The sequence below is a fragment of the Cherax quadricarinatus genome, chromosome 1, assembly GCF_038502225.1.
Source record: "Cherax quadricarinatus isolate ZL_2023a chromosome 1, ASM3850222v1, whole genome shotgun sequence".
Lineage (NCBI taxonomy): Eukaryota > Metazoa > Arthropoda > Malacostraca > Decapoda > Parastacidae > Cherax > Cherax quadricarinatus.
Genome location: NC_091292.1, coordinates 103,675,319 through 103,701,868, shown reverse-complemented (window position 1 = coordinate 103,701,868; position 26,550 = coordinate 103,675,319). Strand labels below are relative to the sequence as shown.

The following is a 26,550-nucleotide window of genomic DNA, read 5'->3' as shown; positions in this document are numbered from 1 at the left end:
GAAACTGTGTTATCCTGCTCAACTTTCCTTTTCCTGACTGCTGTGTGTTAGCATGTCATAGGCCTCTGTTGAATCTTTGTCAGAATTTGGTTTTTGTGAATCTGTGTTGTATTGTGTAATGAAGTATATAACCCTCTAGTCTCCCCCGGTGGTGCACTCATCTCCTGCTCATTATCTTATCCATGATGCTTGTGAGGGGTTAATTTAGTTTATGACCTCTTGTTTATCATCATTAAAACATCAGAACTGCTTGTGGAGCATCACAACACTTGAGATGTACTCAGTGGCATACAGCAGTCTAAATGTACTCAGTGGCGCAATTCTTTGAATATACTTAGCGGAACAGAGCTCTGGATGTACTCACTGGAACACCACTAAATATACCCAGTGGAACACAGCACTCTAAATGTATTCACTGGAATAACAATGAATGTACTCAGCGGAACAGAGCACTTTGGATGAGTAGGAAGCATGATGGGGCATGTGGTGTGATGGTAGTAAAATTTCAGGATGCAGAAATTAGTGGGATTCACAGTTGTTCACAAGCGTTCTTTATTATGTCTTGGGTAAGTAGGTGTCCAAGCTGGGAAAGAAGGCCCCTCTGCAGGAGCCTAAGTGTATTTACATGATCTCAAGTAGGTGTGTCAGGTAGGTAACTTGGGTGTCTTGAACAGTTAGGTGGCTTAGGTAGGTGTCTTGAGTAGGTTGGATGGTGTGGGCAGGAGAGGCGGCTGTGCTGGCAGTGAAATGTTTACAACTGGGATATTTGAAATTCTTGAGCGGCAGCGAAGAGCTTCTCGATTGTGGGGGAATGTCTTCGGGGCGCACGGCCCCCTCGCCCTGATTGTGGCGAAATGACTATAGTGCCCCGCTCCCCGATTGTGGCGGAATGTCTGCAGAGTACGCAGTCTCTACGCCATAATTTTCGTGCTACGTTGACGTTAGCTACCTCTTATTAAAAGCAAGATGGTGGTCTTGTGCGTGGAACCTGCAGGTCGTTTCGTGCGTTAAAACTCCAGGTGGTCTCGTGCGTGGAGCCTGCAGGACGTCTCGTGCGTGGGGAACGCCAGCTGGTCATGTGCATGGAGCCTGCAGATTTTGGTGTTCCATATCGTGGGATGGTAAGGTGGGGAAGGGAACGAGGCTAGCAACATTACTCTCTGAGGGGAAGCTTCCGGCGGCCACACACACTGCCAGAACCCTCACCTCCTCCATTAGTTAGCTGGTTTGTGGCGCTGCAGGAATGTGACAATAACCCAGAAATAACCCAGGACTAGCAGCAGAGAGGGGGCTTAAGGTGGGGGTAAAGCGGGGCATGGCTCTGTTCTTTTCTGGGCCCCCCCCTCCCTCAGCTACAGGGGCCCCTTATCAGTGTCACTCTGACCCTTGGAGCCCCCGACCCTTGGAGAGGTGTAATTAGTGCACCAAGAACAATGCAGTGATATTACCAGCGTTGGTCAAGGGGCTCCTCAGGTATATGTTATCAGGCCAAATAATTCTTTAGCGATACACAGATTACGGCTCCCGCCTCTGTGAAGGTGCCAGGGAGTGCCACGGAGCTGCCAGTACCGGCAAACGGCGTGAAGCACCTGGGCTTGGCTTAGAGGGTTACTGTGTACGACCTGTGATGGAAGGCACTATCAGGGACCTGCCTACGAGAGGTTATGACCCCTGGCATTCATGAGAGGTCATAACCCCTGGCAGTCAGAGGTCATGAGTGTGGCATCCATACAAATAGTGTACGAAAAACTTCGCTGGCCGACCTGGAACAAGAGGTTAAGAGCAAGAATGAGAAGCACAAACCGCAACTGACCCTCAGTAAAAATGAAATATTCACAGGGCTCTCCACAATTCAAAATTACAAGTTGGTGGCTCGGTGGAGAGCCTGCTCATGGTCGTGCTTGGAGGCAGGTCTTGGAGGCGGAGGGGAGGGAGGGAGGGCATTGTTACAGGGAAGGGCTGGTGGACTCAAGGAGGAAGGGACTAGTGGACTCAAGGAGGGAGGGACTAGTGGACTCAAGGAGGGAGGGAGGGAGGGGAATGCGACTCCCTCTTGAGCGCCCAGCCTGAAGCTCTACAAGTATTGCTGTTTAAAGCAGTATACTGAAAATTCTTTTCCAACGTATCAAGTCTTGGTACACGTTAAGCCTTGGGGCATCGTCGTCCGGCTCTTTAAACTTGACGGCTTGAGAATACAAGTTGACGGAAAATTGTATTCCAACTTAGAGGTTCACGGCAAAAAAATCGTTGAGGAAATCCTTGATTTAGACGAATTATCTTTTGAGAGTAAGTGTTAAAATATACTTCTTGTAATGCTACTGCTCGAGCGCACTCTTCAACTGCTGAAGAAACAAGATGACGATAAGATGGTTTTATTTGCTACAGTAATAAATATATTACTGACTCGTGTTCAGGTATATCTGTATAAAACGATATTCACAGGTGTGGGCTGTTACTAACATTGAAATGGTGTCCCGCAGCTCGGTTGGTAACGTACTCAACTCACACACTAAGTGTCCGTTGTTCGATTCCCGGAACGAGTGGAAACACTGGGCGTGTTTCTTTACACCTGCTGTCTCTGTTCGCCTAGCAGCAAGTAGGTACCTAGGTGTTAGCCGAATAGTGTGGGTGGCATCCTGGGGGTGGTGGTAGTATACCTTAGATAGGGCTGGGCTTTGAAATGACCTGATGTAAGGATAATAGTTCTTAGCTTGTAAAATTGATGTGTAAAGGAAAAATGATACAGTAATCTTGTACGAATGAAAAGGACAGCAGGCACTAATGTTGACTGGGACATACATTCATACATACATACATACATACATACATACATACATACATACATACATACATACATACATATATATATATATATATATATATATATATACATATATACATACATGCGGCATAGTGATAGATTAGTGAAGGATGATACACATTCTTGAAAATAAACTAAACTGGCGGAAAAGGTAAGTTATTATTACATTCACGGGGAAGCGCTAAACCTTGGGGATTAAACAGCGCCTGTGCAACGGGATTCAATCGAATTTGATCCTAGGAATGTCTGGTATATTGTCGAGACATAGACAATAAATACACTGTGAACAGCTCTCAGTTATTTTATACAACTGATTATTTGCCTACAGTCACCCAAAATACCCAGAACTCACCATGTAGCGTTGGCTGATCTCTAAGTTCCTTCCTAGGCAATAGAAATCAGAGTTAGTGTGAAATAAGAAATGTCAGGATGGGTGAATACCAGCGGAGTCCCACTAGGGTCCCTCCTGATAACTGATAATGCATACTTCCTCCCAAGCCTAAAATAATTTATTTAATTGATCAAGAGGACAGGAGAGAAGACACTGTATGGATGATGAATGCTTCGGACTCATATAATGAGAGAGTTTTTTTTAAACATTACGCTAAACCTGTGAGCACATTAACGTAACAACCTCGTCAGCGTTCATCAGCTTAGTAAATCAAAATTGGCTTTCTGATAGCTAATCAAAGACGCCTTGAGAACATTATATACTGCATATTATATCCAATCCTGCTAGTACCAGATCTAATGAGCAAAAGCTACGAAGATTATGTACACGAACTAGAGCTCGTAACACTAGAGGAAAAAGGAGACATGATCGCTAACAAGTGCAAGTCATTCATGGCAGGGAGTTGTGGAGGCTCTGTCCACTGGCTGCAAGACAGACACAGCTTTAGAGTTTGCACCGAAGTGGCTAGTTTATTGTGCACCCCATATCCATCAAGTGGACGGTAGTGGCTAGTTTATTGTGCACCCCATATCCATCAAGTGGACAGTAGTGGCTAGTTTATTGTGCACCCCATATCCATCAAGTGGACGGTAGTGGCTAGTTTATTGTGCACCCCATATCCATCCTGTGGACGGTAGTGCAAGACCATATGAATACATAAAAGGCCTTGGAACTAGGTCAAAAAAGGGTTAACAGGGGTACATTTAGATTTAAACCTACAGTTGACTAATATGTTGCAAACCATTTTAGGATTTTTTTTAATGTCTGGTATCTTATTTTCTTAAACTTGATCTATAGGGCGTATATACTTTTGATATCCCTGAATGTTCAACCTATGTGTCATTATTCTGATCTCTCGTAATTAATACTAATTATATATCTAGGCTCCTCCATAGGGGTAAGGTGGTTCTCACTTATTTTCAATTTATTTTTGGTTTGCTAAATAATGGTTCCATACTGAAAACCAAAACATTGTCATTGTGGTTATATACAAGCCTCCGGATGCAACTTCCCAGCAATTCCAGGAACAGCTTTTGAAAATTGACCACTGTCTGGAAAATCTCCGAACTCCTGCCCCAAACATCTTGCTGCTGGGAGATTTCAACTTGAGACACCTAAAATGGAGGAGTGTAACAAATAATATTTTAGCAGAGATCTCCCCAGGAGGCAGCTCAGATGAAAATTCATCAGACAGAACACAAAGAGTAATAGAAAACAGAGTAAAGTCCGAAGCAGCTACTGTGCAAAGCTCTGTTCTACAAGACACAGTACTCGCTCCCATCATATTCCTCATCCTCATATCTGACATAGAGATGGAAGCCATAGCTCCGTGTCTTCCTTTACGGATGACACCCGAATTGCCATGACAGTGACCTCCATCGAAGACACCGCAAGACTCCAAGCGGACATCAACCAAATCTTCAAATGGGCCACTCAAAATAATGTGAAGTTCAATGAAGAGAAATTTCAACTACTCAGATATGGAAAATTTGAGGAAATTAAAACTGTATCAGGGTACACAACAAATTCCAAGTTATAATAGAGCGAAAAAGTAATGTGAAGGAACTGGGAGTGATAATGTACGAAGATCTCGCCTTCAAAGACCACAGCAATGTATCTACCGCATCTGCTACAAAAATGATAGGATGGATAATAAGAACCTTCAAAACTGGGGCTGCCAAGGCCATGATGATTCTCTTCCAATTGTTTGTTCTCTCTCGGCTGGAATACTGCTGTACGCTAACTTTGTACACTCTCCAGGTCAGCGAAATTGCTGACCTGGAGAGTGTACAAAGAAATTTCACGGCACACACAAGTACGATAAGGCACCTAAATTACTAGGAACGGTTGAAGTTTCTTGATTTGTATTCCCTGGAATGCGGGCGAGAGAGATACATTATAATACACACTTAGAAAATCCTAGAGGGATTAGTACCAAACTTGCACACAAAAATCACTCCCTATGAAAGCAAAAGACTCGGCAGGAAATGCAACATTCCCCCAATGAAAAGCAGGGGCACCACGACACAATAAGTGTCAGGGGCCTAAGACTATTCAACTGCCTCCCGACATACATAAGGGGGATTACCAATAGACTCCTGGCTGTCTTCAAGAAGGCTTTGAGCAGGCACCTAAAGTCAGTACCTGACCAGCCGGTCTGTGGTTCGTACGTCAGTTTGCGTGCGGCCAGCAGTAACAGCCTGGTTGATTAGACCCAGCCTAGTTGATCCATCACGAGGTCTGGTCTCAGACCGGGCCACGGGGGCGTTGACCCCTGAAACCCTCGCCAGGTATACTGAAGTTACATAGTCGAGGTTCGTTCTCACGTGGTTTCTATAGAATATGCTTAGGCTTGATAATCTGACATAAACTGTGGATATTTGTGTGGAGGGGAAGAAAGGTGATTACGAATACCTAGTTGTAATTTTCTGTTTTAAGTAGGAATTTATGGTTACTGGACTACTGCTTATTCACTGTCTTCCGTCGTCGTTTATTCCCCATAGTGTATTCATTATAATAATATTAATCTCTGAAGCTCATTTCACTAGTCAATTCCTGGAGTTGTAAAGATATTGTTTTGACAATTTTCACAGTTCAGTACTGCATCCCTGTGTCTCCCCCAGGATAGGATATAAACAGAATAAACGTAAGTTTCAGAGGTGTGATAGACTATGTAGTTGATCTTGTGACCGCTTCTTCTTCAGGTTATTTATCTTAATGAGAAAGACTTGTAAAATACACTGCTCGGATGTTCAAGGAGTTTGAAAAGATTTAATTGCGATAATATCGTGAATATTGTTCGGTTAAAACAGTTATTTTATCTTTTTGAAATGTATATTTATATTTCCTTGTCCAGAGGGCTGAGGAAGGGTTGTTGAGGTGGTTCGGACATGTAGAGAGAATGGAGCGAAACAGAATGACTTCAAGAGTGTATCAGTCTGTAGTGGAAGGAAGGCGGGGTAGGGGTCGGCCTAGGAAAGGTTGGAGGGAGGGGGTAAAGGAGGTTTTGTGTGCGAGGGGCTTGGACTTCCAGCAGGCATGCGTGAGCGTGTTTGATGGGAGTGAATGGAGACAAATGGTTTTTAATACTTGACGTGCTGTTGGAGTGTGAGCAAAGTAACATTTATGAAGGGATTCAGGGAAACCGGCAGGCCGGACTTGAGTCCTGGAGATGGGAAGTACAGTGCCTGCACTCTGAAGGAGGGGTGTTAATGTTGCAGTTTAAAAACTGTAGTGTAAAGCTATCATGTGAGAGTTCGATGCGTGGATTAGGGTAGAAATACTCACGTAGGCTGTTATACGTATATTGGCGATATGTGAAGAGAGACCTGCCAGCCGTTACCTATCTCCTTGCTACCACTCGATATACTAACTAGCCGGGCTGCCCAGTACCCCGTAGTGGGTCTTTGAATACTGCTGAGGTCAGCACAATATGAAGTCCGTGACTCAAGACGGTTGGTCGTGATTCAACGGACGGTTACTGGTAACTGGTTACTACTGAGACTGGTAACTGGTTACTACTACTGAGAAAGCACCCTTCTGGCAAGACAGTGATGGAGTGAATGATGGTAAAAGTTTTTCTTTTTCGGGCCACCCTGCCTTGGTGGGAATCGGCCAGTGTGATAATAAAAAAATAAATTTACATTTTTGCGTGTGAGAGAGAAGAATGTACTAATCGTTCGTATTTGTAACTTATATACAGACTCTGCTCCAAAGGCGTTTCGTTTGGGAGATTCTCTGGCCGAGGATGAGGTAGTTCAGTAGCAGCAGCAACTGGGAGGTGTTGTACAAGGCTCCACCTGTCCTCTCTTGTCGCTTTCTCACATACGGTTTTCAGCAGATTTCTCGATTCATGTTATTTAGGTTTGGTTAGTCTATCGTCTTTTAATAAAACTTAGCCAGGTACACCACAACGTTAATAAATTAAACATATAGAGGGGATACAACGCTTTGACGGATGAACGGAAATTGTGGACCCACCATACACACTAAACTACACCGTCAGATAATTACTGTTTAAGGCTCGTGAAGTCACCAATTTGACTGCCCATAGCAACAGTGACATGTTGACTGTTATTAAGAGGATGGGCTGTGTACACCGTCAGGTCGTAATGGATTTGTCTCTGTCGATGAGTGTCTTTGGTCTTGTTTTTCTTAATTAAGCATGTTTATGTTATAGAAATAGTGTATATTTTCAAGAATCTGTAATATAAAAAATTTTGCTGAAAACGTACGTTGTAATAACGTATATATTGTTTTCATATTTTCAAAATGTATTTATAAATAAATTTTGATTGAATTTTCCTTTTTCAGTATTAAAAAAAAAGAGAGGTAATATGTTGGGATTAAGAGATCTGTGTTGTTGATTGGGGCCGAGAGGGAGGGGAGAGGAGAGGGGATCAGGAGGGGACAGTGTTAGGGAAAGCATTTGGGAGGGTGTCTGACAGGGAGGAGGGAAGGGGGGACGAAACCAAGTTTATTCTCATTATGTGTGATCACACCCACCATGTTATGTCAGGTGAAGATAGAGAGGTCAAACGTGTTGAAATTAGGTAAAAACAGGTGGACGCATATTGACAGAATGAATGTAAATTTCAGAGGTAAAACATTAATGTACAAGGATAAACAGATATAATAATGCAGATAGAGATGGAAATAAACATGTCTACAGATAAATAGAGAGAGAGAGAGAGAGAGAGAGAGAGAGAGAGAGAGAGGGGGGGATACGAGAGGGCTGGATACCTGGAGGTTATTCCGGGGATCAACGCCCCCGCGGCCCGGTCCATGACCAGGCCTCCCGATGGATCAGGGCCTGATCAACTAGGCTGTTACTGCTGGCCGCACGCAGTCCAACGTACGAGCCACAGCCCGGCTGATCCGGCACTGACTTTAGGTATCTGTCCAGCTCTCTCTTGAAGGCAGCCAGGGGTTTATTGGCAATTCCCCTAATGCTTGATGGGAGGCTGTTGAACAGTTTTGGGCCCCGGACACTTATGGTGTTTTCTCTTAGTGTACCAATGGCGCCCCTACTTTTTATTGGGGGCATTTTGCATCAAGCTGCACAGCTTGATTAGTTCTTTTATTTAACCAGAGTCTTTAGCACAGAGATATGATAAAGCTCTTGGAGCAAGGCGAGAGTGGACCTAGTAGCGGCCAGCGAAGAGGCGGGTCCAGGACTCCTGCAACCACAAATAAGTGAGAGCACGCGCGCGCACCCACACACACACACACACACACACACACACACACACACACACACACACACACACACACACACACACTCGTATCTTTCACTATTACCTCTCACACTTCTTATAATCTCATATTTCAATACTTCTCACACTTCGTTACCTCTCATACTAAATTGCCTCAAATATTCCATTACCACTCTGTACTCTGTTGTCACTCTCATCACTGCCACTCCCATACTCTGTTACCACTCCCATATTTCTTTACCACTCCCGTACTCCATTATCGCTACACTTCGCTACGTCTCTTAACTCAGTTGCGTCTCTCATTCCATTATCTCTCACACTTACCGAGTTCTATCATTCCATTATCTCTCACACTTACCGAGTTCTATCATTCCATTATCCCTCACACTTGCGTCTCTCCCTCCATTACCTCTAAAATTTCTTTATCTTATTCCATTACCTCTGAAATTGCTTTCCCTCTCATTACCTCTGAAATTTCATTACATCTGACATTCCATTACCTCTGAAATTTCATTACATCTGACATTCCATTACCTTCCATTACCTCTGAAAATTCATTACCTCTGATACAGCCTCATACCTTTCACCCCACCACCTCTCCCCCTAATCCGTCCCCCGTTACCCATCAACCCATCCCCTCCATTACCCATCATCTGTCGCTCCCCATCACCCACCCATGACATACTGCCTGCTGCTGCTGGTGTTTATCTTGAGTGATGAGAGTGCTAACCCCATCCCCCAACACTCCCCCATCAACCCAGCCGTTCCCCATCCACCCAGCATACCCCCAGCTTCGCTGTGATCCACCGCTTAAGGTTCATCATCGCACACTTTATCATAGGGATATCGCACTAAAGGAACCGTGCATCTTCCACTTAACATCTTCACCCTGTGTACCATAATAAGTGGTATTCAACTCGTACTTACTAGTATTGTTAATGTCCTTGTTGCTGTTATTATTCTTCTTAATAGTTATTGCTGGTTTAATCTTTATTTTTATTTACTTCTTAGTTTACATAAAACCACATAGACAGTTGTGTGTGATAAGACTGTATATTACTTGGTAATAAGTTTGTCGTATTCCCCCGCACAGCCGTCACGTGAGGCACTACCCCACACTACTGTTGACTACCAGGTCAACCAAGCTGTTGATGCTAGTCGCACTCATCACAATCTGGCTGATCAAGTACTTGCAGAAAAGTTACCTTTTGGAAACTTGTACCTTTGTTCCAACAGTATTTCTGACAGCTGCTAGTAGAAGGTTGAAGAGTCTTGAACCACAGATGCTGTCATTGTACTCACTATTAGTACACAAGACGCTCTCGTTTTTCACTACGTTAATTCTGTATTAATTTGGGTAGAATTAGTTGCACTTGTGTTCTTTTACCTAACATACATTTATTCTACACTTCCTCTCTTATTTCTCCATTAATCAGTTATGGCAGTATGCAAATTGGGAACCCGACCCTCATCTGTCTGCCATGTATACACAATCAGATATCTCTCTGCTTCACTCAAGAGAGTGCAAGCCAAGTGCTTCGAGATGTTCCCATTAGTTTCGATGTTTTATTTATTCTATACAAGCAGTAAACGACCTCTGTATATTTTCTATCTCGATTTTCAGTGCCCTGAAAGACTCTTGTGATCAGATAATATAGCAGCGTGAGTCAATAATTTCATCTGTTAATTGTTCTGTTTGTAAGGTCTCGCCGTATTGTGTTCTTTAAACGGTAGTTCATGGTATGTTCCTCTCATTCTTTGAGGCGGCTCCACCTGCTGACCTCGTTTCATGGTCTGTTACCACATGGTCGCGTGTGTCAAGTGCTTTTGAAAACCCCGTGTAAATCACTGTAGCCTTATGTTTACCTTCATGGTTTTAATTTAGTATGTGATGGCACTGTTAGCACTTCTACCAGCTGTCACCGTGCACTCACAGTTATTATAGTGTCACAGTGCACTTTCAGCTATGCTGTCAAAGTGTACCCTCACAATTATGGCGTCACGGTGCATCCTCAGTTATGGCGTCACAGTGCACCCTCACCGTCATTATTATTTCCATTATTTTTCATTAGTTTCTTCTTTTATTTCTCAACTATCTCGCTTCAGTAAAGTAATTTTGTGTAGATTTAAAACTTTCGCGTATTTTTAGCTTCGAGCTTTGCCGGGAAAAATGACACTGATATAACAAAATATCTTTACTTATTGCGTGTGTGTGTGTGTGTGTGTGTGTGTGTGTGTGTGTGTGTGTGTGTGTGTGTGTGTGTGTATGTATGTATGTGTGTGTGTGTGTGTGTGTTTAAGAGTTGTTGCTTCAGCGCAGCTCTGTAAGAGTTGTTACTGCCTGAAGGAGGTTTCCGAGAATCTACATCTCCACTGCCCGGTCCCAAATCAAGCTTCCCGGTTGATCAATGCCTGATAAACCAGGCTGTTATTGCTGATCGCACGCTGTCCGACGTACGAACCATAGCCCTGCTGGTCAGGCACTAATTGGGGAAACTTGTTAAGTTTCCTTTTAAAATCAGCCAGAGGTTTGTTGAGTAAATCTCCTTTATGCACGGAGGAAGGGCGTTGACGAGTCGGAGACTTCTGACACTCGCCACACCCCTGCTTTTAAGTGGAGATATTTTGCACCGTCTGCATTCACCTGTAGTGATTTCGGTGTATAGCCTAAGTTTGGGATCAGTCACTCCAGGATTTTCCTTTTCTCGCCAACGTTTCAAGGAATACAGTTGAAGGTATTTCAGACACTCCCAGTAGTGTAGATGTTTGAGTGTAAACTAGTGGTGAAAGTTCTCTGAGTTTTCCAGCTTGACAGTCTCGCCTGCCTTGAAGGGGGGCCATCAGTATATAACAGAATTTCAACCTGGAGAGAACAAATGACTTAAAAATATCGTCATTGGCGCAGCATCCATTACCTATAAAGTTGTAGTTATCCAGCTTATAATTTTTCTTGCGGTACCAATACCAACATTGTTGTGATACTTGAATGTGAAATTTGATATTATTACTCCCAAGTCTCGCAAATAAAACTTCCGCTCTATTGAATGATTCGAGTTTGTCCTGTATTCCATTTCAGTTTTTATTTCCTCCATTCTTCCATAGCGGGGTAACTGAAACTTATCCTCACTGAAGAGTCACTGTTTCTTAACATTATTTACCACGTACTTCCACTTTAAATGTCTTAAACTGAAATCAGGCAACAAGATATTTGTGCTGGGGTTGGAGGATTTTCCAGACAGTACTCAGTTTTCAATAGCTGTTTCTTGAAGTGTTGAGAAGTTACATCTAGCGGCGTATATACAAACACGATGACTAGCTCTTCGTTTTCAATATTTAGTACTAAAACCTCAAGCAAATGAGCGACTCTGTGACATACAGGTCAACCTTTCTATCGCATTTGAACAATTTGTACCTTTTGGTATCCATATTTTGTTGCCAAAGTGAAAGCCGCAGACATTGCATTTGACTCTGTGAAGAGTCTACTGATGAAAAATATTGTTCTTGATGGACTTATACCCCGTATATTTTTAAATACAAATGGGTATTGTCCGAGCGTTCCCTTCCCCCAGCACGGAAGAACAGCTATTGCTGGGTTCGACCCCCTAGCACTGCAGAACAGCGCTTCCCTACCCCAGCAGTGTAGAACACATGTTCCATTGAGTCTTTGCGAGCAGTAAAAATTTATTTTATTAGTTGAGGTACTTGATGGCGTTGAAGAGAGAGAAAAGTATTTTAGTGGAGAAAACAGAAGTCGCTGCTGCTTGTTGTATGGTGACTTGTGACGGCGGTGGTGACTGTGTGGCGGACATCGCCAGGAACGCCAGGAATCTGTCGAACGACACCGAAAACCAGCAAAAGAGAGTGGGGAAGAAGGAAAAAAACAGGTAAAAATGTGAATCCCTCTTGGCAGAGTTGTCGTGGAGAATAAAATTGGAGGAGAAGACGTGGTGGACGCTGTGTAGATAAGGCTCTCTTCCCCCTCCCCCCCCCTCTATTCTTCCCCTCCTCCGGCTCTCTCTTGGCTCATCCTTCCCCTCCTCCTCCTCCTCTTCTTGCCCACTCCTACCCAAGCTTCCTCTTGAGGTTCATTATGCCACTGGAGGAAAGTGGTTCCTCCTGGTCGACCAGATTTACACGAGGTGGGTTGCTGCTGCCTGCGTCCCCGCCGGAGACGCTGCCTGTGTGTTTACCTCTCCCTGCAGCATGTGCTACTTTGGTAGCTTGAACACTTCTTGTAGTATGTGTTACTTCACTAGTCTGAACATAATGCATCTCATGCCCCTCCCCTCTTTTTCAGATGGTACGCCTTTCAGACGGTATCCTTTTCATGTTACACATTTAAGCTGGTAATATTTGACTCAGTCTTACATTTATCCCTTATCCCCACATTCATTCATCTTGACTCTTCTTTCCTCTCGCCATCTCTACATCTCATTTCTACATTCCTCTCCATTTCCGTCCGGTGCCTTATACCCAGCTGGGGAGCAGGTGGGTGGGTTGGCAGGTGGGTGGGCACCTGGGCAGGTTCTTATTCCTCATGCTGCACCAGCAGCTAGTTTAGTAGTTACCACACACCCTCTGACTACCCCTGCAACAAAGTGATCCCTTCAGCTAGTTGGTAGTTACCACACCTCTGTAACTATCCCTTCAGCTAGTTGGTAGTTACCACACCTCTGTAACTATCCCTTCAGTAGTGCATCACGGTTTAGGTACCACACCTCTGTAACTATCCCTTCAGCTAGTTGGTAGTTACCACACCTCTGTAACTATCCCTTCAGCTAGTTGGTAGTTACCACACCTCTGTAACTATCCCTTCAGCTAGTTGGTAGGTACCACACCTCTGTAACATCCCTTCAGCTAGTTGGTAGTTACCACACCTCTGTAACTATCCCTGTGTTGCATCACGGTTTATTGATGTTGGTAATCGATGCTAAAACTCAGTATTAGTTTCCGCTGCTAATGAGATTTTTCAGGTTAAAATGTTTAACCAAGTTAGGAAAAGATCAGCATATGTCACTCCTGTGGTTGCACTCACCCTCCTGTTGTGGTCACTCTTGTTACTCATAACTCTCCTGTTGTCACTCTTCTGTTATTGTCACTATCATCCTCCTGTTGTTGCTTTGTTATTGTCACTTTCCTGTTTTTGTTACTCCCGTTGGCACTTATTTTTACCATCTTGTTGACACTGTTATTATCGCTCTCCTGTTGTCACTGTTATTATCACTTTTGTCGTTGTCACCATTCTTCCCTCTCGGTCCTTTGATTTAAAAAAGTCACCGATAACATTATGACAAGTTTTATGGAAAATGTTGAGTACAAGAGTTACGTGTCCTCACAACTGCTGTCCGTGTCTTATGAGATGTTTGTTGACTGAGTACAAGATGATGGTCGTACCTCACTGCTGGTTGGTTACACTGATAACTGCCACAGATGATGGTCGTACCTCACTGCTGGGTGGTTACACTGATAACTGCCACAGATGATGGTCGTACCTCACTGCTGGTTGGTTACACTGATAACTGCCACAGATGATGGTCGTACCTCACTGCTGGTTGGTTACACTGATAACTGCCACAGATGATGGTCGTACCTCACTGCTGGTTGGTTACACTGATAACTGCCACAGATGATGGTCGTACCTCACTGCTGGTTGGTTACACTGATAACTGCCACAGATGATGGTCGTACCTCACTGCTGGTTGGTTACACTGATAACTGCCACAGATGATGGTCGTACCTCACTGCTGGTTGGTAACACTAATTGCCACAGATGATGGTCGTACCTCACTGCTGGTTGGTTACACTGATAACTGCCACAGATGATGGTCGTACCTCACTGCTGGTTGGTAACACTAATAACTGCCACAGATGATGGCCGTACATCACTGCTGGTTGGTAACACTGACAACTGCCACAGATGATGGCCGTACATCACTGCTGGTTGGTAACACTGATAACTGCCACAGATGATGGTCGTACCTCACTGCTGGTTGGTAACACTAATAACTGCCACAGATGATGGCCGTACATCACTGCTGGTTGGTTACACTGATAACTGCCACAGATGATGGTCGTACCTCACTGCTGGTTGGTAACACTAATAACTGCCACAGATGATGGCCGTACATCACTGCTGGTTGGTAACACTAATAACTGCCACAGATGATGGCCGTACATCACTGCTGGTTGGTTACACTGATAACTGCCACAGATGATGGTCGTACCTCACTGCTGGTTGGTAACACTAATAACTGCCACAGATGATGGCCGTACATCACTGCTGGTTGGTAACACTGACAACTGCCACAGATGATGGTCGTACATCACTGCTGGTTGGTAATACTGATAACTGCCACAGATGATGGTCGTACATCACTGCTGGTTGGTTACACTAATAACTGCCACAAATGGTCGTACCTCACTGCTGGTTGGTTACACTAATTGCCACAGATGGTCGTACCTTACTGCTGGTTTGTTATACTAATAACTGCCACAGATGGTCGTACGTCACTGCTGGTTTGTTACACTAATAACTGCCATAGATGGTCGTACGTCACTGCTGGTTTATATTAACTGCCACAGATGGTCGTACGTCACTGCTGGTTTGTTACACTAATAACTGCCACAGATGGTCGTACCTTACTGCTGGTTTGTTATACTAATAACTGCCACAGATGGTCGTACGTCACTGCTGGTTTGTTACACTAATAACTGCCACAGATGGTCGTACGTCACTGCTGGTTTGTTACACTAATAACTGCCACAGATGATAGTCGTAATAACATAAGTTACACGTGTAACTTTAATATATTTCCTGCCTCTCATAATTCTCCTGTGGGAATAACGTTTCTCCGGACATGAATATTTGCTCATATAAGTTGGGACAGAAATTCAACTCGTCATTTTTAATAAAATACTCGTTTCTGAAATCAAATTAAATTGTAAATAAATATCGTCTTTTTTATCATTCCTTTTAGGGGGAAATTATTTAAATTTGTGACGTTTTTAGCTGGTTATTATTTTTAATGAATATTTTCGTGTTTGATAAAAACGTACAACTTAGAATTTTGTTTTGTTAGTTGTAGTTGTGACTGTATTAGCAGGAATTAATGTTATAGAGGCAACTGCAGTTGTATTGCAGTTTTAGTTAAAGAACGAAAAGACACAATAACGTGACTGGAACAATACACAAATAACCCGCACATAGGAGAGAGAGAGAAAAAAGCTTAGGACGACGTTTCGGTCCGACTCTGATCATCCACAAGTCACACTGAGTGAGCCAGTATATATTAGGCGAGGGGAATAGTCACGGGAGAACGGACAGGTGGTAGTAGTGACAGTGGTAGTGCTGGTAGTGGAAGTAGTAGTAGTGATAGTGGTAATGCTGGTAGTGGAAGTAGTAGTAGTGATAGTGGTAATGCTGGTAGTGGAAGTAGTAGTAGTGATAGTGGTAATGCTGGTAGTGGAAGTAGTAGTAGAGGTAGTAGAAAGTAAGAAGAGTAGTTTCTTTGCCAAAAAAACTACTCCCCCCTACTTTCTACTGTCTACTACTTCTGTCACGTCTACTACTTTCACTGCCAGTATTACCACTATCACTGTTTCTCTTCCTTCCTCTCTTTCTCCCGTCCCTGTTCACCCTCGCCTAAATGTACAGGCTCACTCATTCTCTTTCGGTCCAAGTCGGACCGAAACGTCGTCATAAGCTTTTCTCTCCCCTATGTGCGGGTTATTTGTGCGTTGTTGTAGCTATTACTGCTGTAGTTATATTAGTAATAATGGCAGAATTACCGACAGAATGTTAGGTAAATGGACACAGATGTAACTAATGTAACATTTTATTATTTACAGCGTTTCGCTCTCCAGGAGCTTGCCAGAGCTCGTGGAGAGCGAAACGTTTCCGCAATAAAATGTCACATTAGTTGCATCTGCGACCATTTACCTTACGTTATATTAGTTGTTTTTGGTGTTACCACTGGGTGTACTCTTATTTGTTTCACGTTGAGTAATAAAGTTTGAGATTCAATGTTGATTTGAGTAGGAAGGATTACAAACACTTCGTTATTACTGTGCTGCCAATGTCTTTATTTACTAAACTATTGTTTTATTGATGAGAGGTTAACCTTGTGCTTCCCCTCACAGCATCACGCCTTGCCTGCCCTCCCTCACCTCCAGCCCACTCTGACCTCCAGCTCCCCTCACCTCCAGCTCCCCTCACCTCCAGCCCACCCTCATGCCCTCCCTCACCTCCAGCCCACCCTCATGCCCTCCCTCACCTCCAGCCCACCCTCCTGTACCCCCGCCAGGCTGTGCTGCCGCCCACCAGCCTTACCTTCGAGGTAAAGTTCCCCAGATGAGCTTAGAAGAGGGTAGAGGGGAGGGAGAAGCCATGCCGGTTCTGACACACACATACGGTGCCAAAGAGAGCCAGAGTAGAGTGCCACTAGTTTTTACCCTCATGGTTGTCGTTACTGGGGGTGGGAGCGATGCTCGACCGCCCCTGACCACTTAATTACTGTTGCTGGTGAATCACCTGTGGTTTGAAGGGGTTGAGGAAGGGGGGGGGGTTGCTTGTATGGTAGTCTGAAACACCAGTGTTACGTGAGACAATGATGAGCTCCTTGTGTTTTGTCTCCAGCTCACTACAGCTCACACTCAGTAAGCTCTCTGCCTTTTCAAGGCGTACCTATCCTTATTATGCCCCCTTCCTCCCTCCCTCTTACCACCCTCCTTCCTCTCGATCTTCCTCCCTGCGTCTTTCCTAGCTTCCTTTCGCCCCTCTCCTTCACATCCTTTTTCCTCCCAGCCTTCTTTCTCCTCCGTCTATCCCCCCTCTTCCCGGCCTTCTTTCTCACTCACTCCATCTTTCCTCCTTTCTCCCCCTGACTCCTCCTCTATACGGTGTATTACTCTCTGTCCTTCCCGGTCCCCTTCGTTCCCTCCCTCGTCAGTGTGAATTACCAGATATATTGTTACTCTTCGTGGTTTCTCTCCTGTCTCACCGCACTGTTTCACAAGTGTTGTAAAACACACATTATCTGGAGTTGCATTTGGAGGTTAGCGCCCCCGCGGCCCGGTCCCAGACCGGGCCTGGAAAGCCGATAAAATACTTGGAGAACAAAACCTTTCTAAATAGCAAAATATAGGAGAAATAAAAGGCAGACTACTAAAGGGGATGAACAATTTTGTTTGAGAGAAAAAAATGTCAATGTATTGGAGTAATTATTAATGAAAAACTGTCGCAGAAAAAATCACATAAATTTAATTGTGAGTAAATCATAGGTTACACTGACAAAGTATAAAACAGTTTGATATATATGGATGTGAAAGGTTAAACTATTTACAAGGTCTGATAAATTTAAATTGGAATATGGAGCAGCTGTGTGATGGCCAGACCTAAATACTCATGTGGATGGTTCGAAAAATGCAGAGAGAAGCTACAAAATGGATAACAGAGTTAAAATTTATTAGTTATAATGAAAAGTTAAGACTGAAGATGGCCATGATGTCTGACGAGAAGTTACAGTTCACCTTTGTATTGTAATTATGTAATGTACTGAATTGTGTAGTATTAAAATGTGTTATATTGTGTAAAATTAAACGTTTTGTGGAATATTAGTTGGAGTGTGTATTGGAATGTTAAATAGATTATACAATTTGGAGAGGACACTTAAGACGGCGTTTCTGTTCGTCCTGAAGCATTACTAAGTTGTGAGACATGAAGGTGCTGTCTACGGCACATACACCAACACAGCTACAACAACCTGACTGATCAAGCACTCTCCTGCAGGAATTTGTCCACTCCTTAAAGATTTCTAAATTTATTCCTACATGTGTGTGTGTGTGTGTGTGTGTGTGTGTGTGTGTGTGTGTGTGTGTGTGTGTGTGTGTGTGTGTGTGTGTGTGTGTGCGTGTGTGTGCGCAGGTAGAATGTTGGAGTCTTGCCACAGATGTTGGTAGTGTTGTCTGACTGTACCTTTGCATCTCTGCTCTTCGCTGAGTTTATTCTACACTTCTCGTATTTCTCAGGGCAGTGAGTTATAGCAGTGGGCAGATTACGTATCTGGTTTTCGATTATTTACCTTGTATATATTATCTGGTATTTCTTTCTCTTTCTCTTTCCTATCCAGAAAGTATATTTCGAATACCTTGAAATTTTAGATGTACTGGTTTTCTGCCACCGGTAAAAGCTCTTCTCTACCGTTTTATGCTGGAATATTTCACCTGCCTTGAAAGATGCTGTGAGTACAGAACATTACAAGAGCGTTCACAAGATCTGTAAGATACACCATCACTGGTAAAACAATGTCAACATCCCTGGCACAGCACTCTTCAACCTATTAATAGTAAACAGAGAAATTGTCGTAATGAAGCTAGAAATTTCCAAGGGAAAACATGACCACTATCTCCTGAAACTGTCTGATCAGCGGGAGTGTGATGGCTTTGTGAGCCTGCGAGCCGCGACCACCCACAACCTGCTGGATTAGGCGGTCATCAGGGAAGTTTGGCCTCATGGCTAGGCTGTGAGGGTTTACCTGAAGTTTACCTGGAGAGGGTTTCGGGGGTCAACGCCCCCGCGGCCCGGTCTGACACCAGGCTTCATGGTGGATGAGGGTCTGATCAACCAGGCTGTTACCGCTGACCGCAAGCAAGCTGACATACGAACCACAGCCCGGTTGGTCAGGTACTGGCTTTAGGTGCCTGTCCAGTGCCTTCTTGAAGACAACCAGGGGTCTGTTGGTAATCCCCCTTATGTATGCTGGGAGGCAATTGAACAGTCTTGGGCCCCAGACATTTATTGTGTTGTCTCTCAGTGTACCCGTGGCGCCCCTGCTTTTCATCGGGGGAATGTTGCATCTCCTGCCGAGTCTTTTGCTTTCATAGGGAGTGATTTTCTTGGGAAGTTTTGTTAGCAATCCCTCCAGGATCTTCCAAGTGTATATACTATCATGTATCTCTCTCGCCTGCGTTCGAGGGAATACAAATCAAGGACCTTCAACCGTTCCCAGTAGGTTAGGTGCCTTATCGTACTTATATGTGCCGTGAAAGTTCTTTGTTCACTCTCCAGGTCTGCAATTTCTCCAGCCTTGAAGGGGGCCGTTACTGTACAACAATATTCTAGCCTAGAGAAAACAAGCGATTTGAAGAGAATCATCATGGGCTTGGCGTCCCTAGTTTTGAAGGTTCTCATTATCCATCCTTTCATTTTCCTAGCGGATGAGGATACATTATTGTGGTCTTTGAAGGTGAGATCCTCTGACATTATCACTCCCAGGTAGACACATCCTCGATACCTATCACAGGTATGGCGTATCCTTTTGTTTTATGCGCCATCGTATCCATGTTCAATCATTGGCAATCAGCAAGAACAACAAATTTGCACAGAATATTAATAATAATTGCCTCTCATGGTAGTGGATATCATGATCGGAGTTGTAATTATAATATTTATATTAGTGTAATTAGTTTGGTAATAACGAGCTGTAATTTTAAGGTTTGCTATGATATAAATTTTAGTGTTGAGGCGAGAGAGAAAGGTAATGTCTAGATATATCCCATCAAAGACCGAGGACATGTTGACCTTGTGACCTATTGTAAGGTCAGAGGTTATTACATGTTCACTTTGTGTGTGTGTGTGTTTGTATGTGTGTGTGTTTTGGGCTTGTAGCAGTCCAGCTCCTAATCCCGCCTCTTAACCTACAGTGGAGAGTCATGCTTGTGTCTTAGTTTCCAGACAACTCTCATACCTTCTTGTGAATCCATGTATTGAGTTCACCGCCATTATCGCCTACCTGCCTCTTAACTAACCTCTTTCTAAAAAGTTTGAATATATCTTTGCATTTGTAAGAGTTTGCATCAGTGCTGCCACATTCTACCTTGTTAATCCTCGTTTACCTTGTCGATACCACTGATTATGAACCAAGTTATAATTATATCCTTCAACCCTCAATCTTACAGTGACACGAGTTTTTACCTTGATGTGCTTGACTGGGTGCAAGCTGGAGGTTGCTGCGGGTGCTGCGTACTCGAGGATTTGCCTTAAGTGTGTTGCAGGATTCCTCATGTAATTTGGAAAAGGCAATTCTTACATTTTTCAGTATTTTTTCTACCACCTGAGGAAAACTTCGTATAATGATGTAAATGATACCTGCCTATAGTGTATTACTTTTTATACTGTCTGTCTTGATATAAATATACGAACCACCTAGGCTTTATTTTTTACAGTTGTTTCCTTTTTCCAGCTTATTGAAGATCTTTATAGCGTGATGCATTCTCTCTCTCTCTCTCTCTCTCTCTCTCTCTCTCTCTCTCTCTCTCTCTCTCTCTCTCTCTCTCTTTTTTACACAGGGTTTGACAAGGTTAAGGATCCCTAACTTTATTGACAGCTATTTACAGGTTAAGGATTCCTAACTTTATTGGCAAGCTAAGAGCTGTTACCTACATCAGCTCATTTGAAAGCATTTTTATTGTTATGAGACATACAAGTAGGGAACATGATGAAGTTGGAGCCATCTGTGGGCCAGCATTTTCATTTGATCAACTGACTTTATCTCGTTGACATCATTATGCTCTCTCTCTCTCTCTCTCTCTCTCTCTCTCTCTCTCTCTCTCTCTCTCTCTCTCTCTCTCTCTCTCTCTCTCTCTCTCTCTGCTCTCATTGCTTAAGTTACATTTAGCTCCTTTACCTTGTCATCAACCTTTCTTTTTTTTTCATTGTGTGAATTCTTTTTTCAACATTCGTCTTTGACGAACTCTTTAAATTTTCTTCAAAGTTTCTGTTATATTTCTGTGTCATCCTGGTAAGTGCTTCTCCCTCCTCCTTCAGCCTCGCCACTTTCTTCCTGGTATCGTCGTTTTTATACAGCTGTAACTAGGTTTTGCTTTTAGTTTAGTATTATGATCTTCCGACTTTTAGTTCTCCTTTGTATCTTCTCATATTCATTTCTACCTCTTCTTATTTCCTTGTTTCTGTCGTATTTTGTACATTGTGTTTCATCCTCCACCTCCTTTCTTCTACCCCTTTCTAGTCTTCTGTGTATTCCTGGTTGAACCATGAGAACACGCTTATTATTTCTCGTGTTCAGTATGGACCGTGACGCCTCGTGTTCAGTATGGACCGTGACGCCTCGTGTTCAGTATGGACCGTGACGCCTCGGGTTCAGTATGGACCGTGACGCCTCGGGTTCAGTATGGACCGTGACGCCTCGGGTTCAGTATGGACCGTGACGCCTCGTGTTCAGTATGGACCGTCACGCCTCGGGTTCAGTATGGACCGTCACGCCTCGGCTTCAGTATGGACCGTCACGCCTCGTGTTCAGTATGGACCGTGACGTATCATGTGTCTTACCTTCATGACACTCGCTACACCGTTTTAAGAGCATATTGATTGGCCTCTAAGAGGACAGAAATCACTAAAACCGCTCGATAGAACCCGAGAGATGGGCCGGGAGCTGTGAATCGACACTTGCAAATACAGCTAGGTTCGTACCCCTGTACATGAGCCTTCATGCATGCACATCCAAGCACACGCTCGCTTACCTATGAATATACTCGCATGCACTCTCACCCGCTTACATATGCTCACCCGCAGACACAAGCTCACCTGGACACGTAAGCTCACCCTTACAGGTAAGGTCACCCGCACACAAACTTACCCTCACACAAAGCTTACTCTCACACAAAGCTTACTCTCACACAAAGCTCACACGCACACAGCTACTGATAGTTCTGGTGTTGGCAGGGAGGGCGAGGTGGAGGAGGAGGATGCATGAAATGTTGATAGGTACACAGCGGGCAGCGGTGTGCCTGTGTCACTGCTGCAGGCAACACTACCCATCCTCTCTCTCTCTCTCTCTCTCTCTCTCTCTCTCTCTCTCTCTCTCTCTCTCTCCTCACCCTCTTCCTTCCCTCCCTCTTTCCCCACTCTCTTCCCCTCGCTGTCAGAGGTCACCAATCCCTAACCTCTCTCCTCTATCTCCCTTCCCAGTCTCTCATCCCTTCGCTGGGGTGCTGCGTATCTCACTGGTGAGAGAATTCGAATCACAATCGCATGGTCCCAGGTTCGATATCGTGACACTGAGAATCATATAGGGCAGTTTTCATACCCATGATGCCCTTGCCCACCTAGAGGAAAAATGGGTACCTGGATGTTATTGTGGGTCACGTATATGAAGAATCGTCTTACAAAAATTCCAATCCTGGTGAATGTCATATCCTGTGTCCGAGAACTCTCTAGTTCTGCCTGAGATACGCTAGTACCTGCTGCAGGTATTCAGGTGTTGGGTAAGAGGTATCCGTGTATCTAATGATCTTAAAAAAAAAATCTCTCTGCCCTTCCCCCTCCCTCTCAGATTATAATCTTAGATATATAATCTGGTCTAAATTTACCTCCTCCCGCCCTATTTATTTTTTTTCCTATATATAAATTTTTTGCTGGGCTCTCTGATAGAGATATCTTCATAAAAAAAATTATTTATCTTGTGTATGGGGTATGACCAGTATGATGAACCTCGGGCACGCATACCCAGAGTGGCACACGATTTTTTTTGGGGGGGCAGGCGGTCCCCAATATATTTTATTATACTATATGGTACACAAAGTTTGAAGGATTCATTGATAGTACAAAGTTGTTGGAGTATACATTGTAAAATGCCTGAGAGTTATATTACAAGTACATAGATGTGCTAATAATCAGTTGAAATGTCTTGTCCAGTTCCTCAGAGTTGAGACAAGTATCTAAGATACAACAGGCATTATTTGTACGAACTGCGGCACTGAGCGGCTGAGGTAGAAAACTAGCTGTTCTGGGGTCCTTAGTTGCCATAATGAATATTTTGCCTAGCTCCTGAAGGAACTTGGATGCCCTCTTTTTCCATGAGCCGAGGGTCTCTCAACCTATGGGAACAAACATATAATAATGGTCAAGTTCACCATATTTCCTAGACTTTCGGGACTCTCTGGACTCTCTGAAGCTGGCATCTGCTACTGCTTCCTCCCTACTGTATTGGAGATAGGTATCAGCCAATGTGGATTCTTATGCTTAGTCTCACATCACCTCTTTGTCGACTGTCCAGGTGTGCAAGGTAATTCCGTCTTGATGCTTTTAGCTGCCATTGGAGCTGCATAGTTGGGGTGGCTCCTTTATTTCTGGGCATCTGGCTGTTGCAAGTTTCTCTTGATGTTGACTTCTTCATCCCATGTGATCTTTTACTCAGATCTACGGCAAAGATCATGGCACCCGAATGCGTCTGCCGTTGCACTGCCGCAGATAAGCGTGTGCTCGGGGAAGACAGGGGCGGTATGATGAGTTGCAACACCTATACGAATGATCTTCAGGTCGAGGTTTGTGCCAACGTAGGAATTGGGGACAACCAACAGAAAAACCCCGCATGAGGGGCTCTCGCTGCCTTGATGCGAACACTGTCCTTCCGCGACACAGTCAACCATTGTCGAGGCAATATTCTCCAGTATTAAACCATCCTAATTCGAGTGTTTGTAGTGGTTGAGGGGGAGAGAGACCAGTTCTGGTTGAGGAGCATTAGAGTATCTCAAAACCTGGAACCATTAATGAACTTTGGGTCACAAATCCCTATATTGTCACTAAGGTGATCAGAAAGAGTTGCAGCTACAAGTTCCTTAGACGCCACGCATGAAGACAGTCTTCTAGAGTGGGATTGACTACTTTTGTGAGCATCAACTTCAGGAGACGTTGCTTAAAAAGCAACTGTCAGTTGTAAAACTCGACTCTGCGTTCATCATATAGGTCCAAAAAACCGAAATGCTTTCTTTTAATTCTGTTGGAAATATGTAGAATAGCTTGTGAGAAGTATTTGAGAGAAATATCCCCTAATGGTTTTAAAACCTAGATCAATATGGTTAAATAAATCAACACTGCATTGTTCTGCCAAAAAAGTCATCCAAAGGTCACTGCTGTATCGTGTTCTTGATGCACCTTTGTAGGTAGGCAGCCAGGCGCCCCTAGAGAGCTTTCCCTTACCTAACAGGTCTACCATCCCTACCTCAAAAGTCTTGTTCACCATGTCTGTCCCCAACACCACGCTGCCCTCCCTAGTCTCCCTCCTCACCGGCCAAGCAACCAGACACACACACTGGTCAACACTCGGTCACACAAACAAAGACAGTTGAACAGACGGCCACTAACAGGTGAACAGAGATAATTAACATGCGAACAGACTGTCAGACAGGTGAACAGGCGGCCAGGTAGGTGAACAGACGGTGAGACAGATGAAGAGACAGCTGACCAGGCGGCCACGCAAACTTGTTTGCCTACTTACCGATTTATGCTTTCGGGGGTTGAGTCATGGCTTCTTAACCTGCTTTTTAAGGGTTATCAGCCGACATTCACACCGGTTTCTACCTTGCTTCTTATCTTAACTACACATGAAACTAAGTAAGATGTGTATTTCCTCCACTCCTTCATCCAACTCTTGATGTGTCATCCCTATTTTTTGTTTCAGTGCTGCCTTAATTAGCTTTGTTCTTCACGTTTGTCACCTGTTAGGGAAGCCCCAGTTCCCATGGTTCGTTTCCCGTGTATACTAATTTGCTCACCTAATTGTGTTTGCTGGGGGTTGAACCGTAGGTACTACCTTTGCTCTTTTAATTAACTAGTGTAGCTTTTACTCCATTTTGGACTTTCTCTTATCGAATTTTTCATTCATGTATGGATTTAATTTTCACTACCTCCCCTCCTGTATATTATGTTCATTATTTTCATACTGAAAGAATTTTTTTTGTTTTCATTTGTTAACATATTTTATTGGCGTGAAATCATTATCCTGGTGAATTTTTACATGTATAAATAAGAGTAGTGTTCATCGTTGACAAGTCAGTGTATCATGTGTTTCAAGTTTACCTCCATACAGACTTGCACCTTCCAAGTCACCCCGTCCTGTATATCCAGTTGGTGACACTCTCCTCTGAAACACTGTCAGAGGTCTTCTTCAGGTTTAGTCATAGACGTCAAGACGACCTCCAGTCGTAGACGTCAAGACGACCTCCAGCCATAGACGTCAAGAAGATTTTTATCATAAAACTGCCAAACTGGCTTTGCATGATAGAAATAATGTGTAGGTGATTACCCTCTTCATCTTACATTCTTCTGCAGTTTAGTGGCTCCGGTTCTCAAATTTCTTGGATACTCCTCTTGTATTGTTTATATTACAGCTGCTGTGTCAGTTTCCTTCTCTATAATATAATTTGTTCAGAGCTTCAGTATGTTTAATTTTTCTTATCAGGTTTCAGAGCTTCTCATATGTACAAGTCTCTCAGGAGTTTTAATAAGTTATCAATATCGTCTTATTCTTTGGCAGGTCACACTTGCTTATTAAAGGTTTGATATGTGTTTCTATACTGTTTAAAGCTCATACTTATCTGATTTTGCACATCTGCTGAAGAGGATATCATGTGGAGATTTAAATGCAGCTCAGATTTTTGTGTTTGTTGATTATGAGTTTACTCAAAGAGTGATAAGTGTTCATTACACTTCAAAGTTTTCAGCCATATGTGTGTGTGTGTGTGTGTGTGTGTGTGTGTGTGTGTGTGTGTGTGTGTGTGTGTACTCACCTAATTCACCTAATTGTAGTTGCAGGGGTCGATACTTAGCTCCTGGCCCAGCCTCTTCACTGAACGCTACTAGGTCCTCTCTCTCCCTGCTCCACGAGCTTTATCATACCTCGTCTTAAAGCTGTGTATGGTTCCTGCCTCCACTACATCACTCGCCAAACTGTTCCACTTCCTGACCACTCTATGACTGAAGAAATACTTTCTAACATTCTTGTGACTCTTCTGAGTCTTCAACTTCCAATTGTGACCCCTTGTTTCTGTGTCCCCTCTCTGGAACATCTTGTCTCTGTCCACCTTGTCTATTCCATGCAGTATTTTTTATGTCGCTATCATGTCTACCCTAACCCTCCTGTCCTCCAGTGTCGTCAGGCCGATTTCCCTTAACCTTTCTTCATAGGACATTCCCCTTAGCTCTGGAACTAACCTTGTCGCAAACCTTTGCACTTTCTCTAATTTCTTAACGTGCCTAACCCGGTACG

General features: G+C 43.7%; 1 protein-coding gene across 1 annotated transcript in view; it reads left to right on the top strand.

Annotated features, from left to right (window-relative positions):
- mub (poly(rC)-binding protein mub) overlaps positions 1–26,550 on the top strand; it is a 742,071-nt gene that overhangs the window by 565,372 nt on the left and 150,149 nt on the right. The window lies entirely within an intron of this gene.